A 4,029-nucleotide genomic window follows, 5' to 3' on the forward strand; every position below is an offset into this window, starting at 1 on the left:
GCAAGGGAAGCAAGGGCAAAAATGAACTATTGGGACTTCATCAAGATAAAAAGCTTTTGCAAAGCAAAGGAAACAGTCAACAAAACCAAAAGACAACTGACAGAATGGGAGAAGATATTTGCAAGTGACACTACAGATAAAGGGCTAGTATCCAAAATCTGTAAAGAACTTCTTAAACTCAACACCCAAAGAACAAATGATCCAATCAAGAAATGGGCAGAAGACATTTTTCCAAAGAAGACATCCAAATGGCCAACAGACACATGAAAAAGAGCTCAATATCGCTCGGCATCAGGGAAATCCAAATCAAAACCTCAATGAGATACCACCTCACACCAGTCAGAATGGCTCAAATTAACAAGTCAGGAAATGACAGATGTTGGCACGGATGCGGAGAAAGGGGAACCCTCCTACACTGTTGGTGGGAATGCAAGCTGGTGCAGCCACTCTGGAAAACAGTATGGAGGTTCCTCAAAAAGTTGAAAATAGAGCTACCATACGATCCAGCAATTGCACTACTGGGTATTTACTCCAAAGATACAAAAGTAGGGATCTGAAAGGGTACGTGCACCCCGATGTTTATAGCAGCAATGCCCACAATAGCCAGACTGTGGAAAGAGCCAAGATGTCCATCGACAGCTGAATGGATAAAGAAGATGTGGTATATATACACAATGGAATATTATGCAGCCATCAAAAAGAATGAGATCTTGCCATTTGCAACGACATGGATGGAACTGGAGGGTGTTATGCTGAGCGAAAGAAGTCAATCAGAGAAAGACATGTATCATATGACCTCACTGATATGAGGAATTCTTAATCTCAGGAAACAAACTGAGGGTTGCTGGAGTGGGGGTGGGGTGGGAGGAATGGGGTGACTGGGTGATAGACACTGAGGAGGGTATGTGCTCTGGTAAGTGCTGTGAATTGTGCAAGACTGTTGAATCTCAGATCTGTACCTCTGAAACAAATAATGCAATATATGTTAAGGAAAAAAAAGTAGAAGAAGAAGATAGCAGGAGGGGAAGAATGAAGGGGGGGAAATTGGAGGGGTAGTCGAACTATGAGAGATGATGGACTCTGAAAAACAAACTGAGGGTTCTAGAGAGAAGGGGGGTGAGGGGATGGGTTAGCCTGGTGATGGGTATTGAGGAGGGCACGTTCTGCATGGAGCACTGGGTGTTATGCACAAACAATGAATCATGGAACACTACATCTAAAACTAATGATGTAATGTATGGGGATTAACATAACAAAAAAAAATCTTCAAAAAATAAATAAATAAATGCATGGTGTCAGCCACAAAAAAAAAAGAAAAAGAAAAAAAGAAAGGGAATTGTAGGTACAGCTTTTGCTGTATATAATATACTATTTTGTATTTTTGGATTATTCTTTAATAATACTTTAGATAATTATAATAATACTGAAGATAGTAATACTTTAGAATTAATTACTTCAGAAAAGTATGCATTAATTTTGAAAACTCCTTTTTTAAACAAAATAAATTAAGTCCTAATAAATATTGTACCTCCCATGACTAATATTTGGTTTCTGTAGCATAAGACATTTGCAATTTTTTTCCCACAATGATTGAGAGACTAGTAATTACAATATAATAAATGGATATGGATGAAAAGGAAAGATGCCTATATTTTGAGTATACTGAGTTTGGGATGTCAGTAGGACAGTAGATGGAAATGTCCACTAGGCAGTTGGAAATGTGCACTGGAGCAAGTCAGGACTGAAGATGGATAGAAAAGATTAATAAAATTCTCAAAAGAGAAAGGGTAGAGAGAAGAGAAGTGGGTAGTGCACACAACCAAAGGGAGTACTTACATTTAGGGTCAGAAAGAGAAAGAGAACCAGAGAATGAGAGGTCGATGTGAGAGTGAACAGCATTATAAAACATCAGGGGAGCAGATCATCTGAAGCAACAGGAATTGTTGGTAGTGGCTTGCTGCAGAGAGTCTGAGGAAGATGGAAAGTGAGAACAGGCTGTTGGATAGGATCCTTCAGTGGTTATCAAGAAGATTTCTTTTGCATGATTAGATGGTGAGGAAATGGAGGCATTGAGAAAGGAACTTGATAGTGAGGGGAAGGAAGGAGGAGCAGGAATGTAGTTCAAGGAGTAACCTGATGAGTGGAGGTGGGCTGTGTGTGTATGTATTTTAAGGTGAGAAGTGCCTCAAAACATTTATTACATTGGCAGGAAGTAGTTACATAAGAAAGAATGAGTATGTAATGAAATCCAGCTCAGAGTGGGGGAATTATTGATGGAGTAAGGCCTCGGAGAATGGATGAGAATGAGGGCCACAAAGGGAGTCTTTCACCTTGAAACAGAGAAGGGTCACCTCTTTTATTTATTTTTTTATTTTTTGATACCAATCACTTTTATTTATTTCAGGACATAAGACGCTATTTTGACTCATGGACGATACTAAGTTATAACCCTGTTTAAATATCTGTAGGATATTTTATTTTGCAAAGATAGTTTCTAAAAATCATAAAATTGGACAGATTAATGATATAACACATATCAAAGAGACTTAAATGTAGGTCGTGGCTCTCATTCATTCAGTCCTACTGTTAAAGTTGTTACAAAGATACATATTTAGAACACCACCCTGCTATTCTTTCTTGGGGAGGCTATATTCAAGTTGACAAGAAGTACCGCAGTATTTATAGGCATAGCTGTTAACAAAGGGATCTTTCCCTGATTTTAGCAAAGAGAAATAGTCAAATTTTATTTCTCATGACCACTGACATGATTTAACTATATCACTTTGGCACATGGTCTTACTATTTCTCCCACTATGGCAAGTTCCAGTTTTCTCAAGTCTTTTGCCTCAACTTTTCTGTAAATTAAGCTTCAATATTATATATTTCAAACCTTCAAACTAAAATGTTATTTTTGTATATACATGTACCAGGTTGATATATTTACATATATCCTTTCCAATTTCAAGCTAAACAAAGACATGCATTTAGAGCTATATTAATGTATCCAAGCAAAGGATAACTCAACTTAATATCAGAAGAAATTGTGACCTTCCATTGTAGTGTTTGATAGAGAAAACATTGATTTTGACACATTATTTTATTCAGATAACAGTCTAGTCACACATGGTCTAAGAACACTCAAATAATAAATCAAATATAATCAGTTGTTAATGATTGGGCTTCAAACATTATAGCCGATTATGCCATGCATGCCTATGATCTTGCTGACACAAAACCACATCCACACGTCAGAGGCCACCAAACCATTCAGCACAGCTTCCTTAACTGTGAGCTGTTTGAAACTGCCAATTTGAGCACCAGTGATGGATTTTTTTTACAGCTCTGAATATCTCTAGGAATCTCAGCAGGAATCGGAGGAACCAGCTCCACCCTAAGATAATGCCAAAATATGGCCAGTCTAGGCTTTTAGTCAAAGCAGCTTTTCCCAGGGGTGGAGGCTTCTCCAGGAGGTTATGGACAGATTGGATCATGGTTCTAGCCTGGAAAATTTGTCACCTGGCACAGGAGGGTCACTTCTCTCTGTGTGACTCTAGGGACGGAAGGGAGGATAGGAAGAGACAAAGGCGTAGTGTTAATGAGGATTCACCTCTACATTATGAATAAAAGAACGAACGTGATCATCTGCAGGGAATAAGACGATGGGATGGAAGGGGTTTTACATTTATAGAACCATCTTGTAAATTTTATAATTAGAAAAGTTGCAGGAGGGTTCTTCTTAATTTAGCAAAGCAGGTGGTATGCAGCAGCATGATGTAATGGAAAGAACATTAACTTTGCAGCCAGAAAGACCTGAGTTTGAGTCTTGGCTTTTGAGACTTAAACAAGTCACCAAACTTACCTTTCTCAGTTTCTTCATAGCAAAATGGGGACAAGAGTACTTACTTTGTCAAGTAGTTATACACATTCCATGATAGGACATGTAAGTTAATTTCCATTCCAACATCCATTTATTCATCTTTTACTGTGTGCCGATATTCCATTATATCTTTATCCTCAAGGAGTTTGAAG

The 4,029-nt window shown here is 38.1% G+C and overlaps 1 pseudogene; it reads right to left on the bottom strand.

Moving 5' to 3' along the window:
- Nucleotides 1-3,181: 3,181 nt before the first annotated feature.
- LOC123849599 (ATP synthase subunit g, mitochondrial-like) lies at nt 3,182-3,491 on the bottom strand (annotated as a pseudogene).
- Between the last annotated feature and the right edge of the window lie 538 nt (nt 3,492-4,029).

This window comes from Mirounga angustirostris, unplaced genomic scaffold, assembly GCF_029215605.1.
Source record: "Mirounga angustirostris isolate CCGP_5_RB_7025 unplaced genomic scaffold, mMirAng1.0.hap1 SCAF_15, whole genome shotgun sequence".
NCBI lineage: Eukaryota > Metazoa > Chordata > Mammalia > Carnivora > Phocidae > Mirounga > Mirounga angustirostris.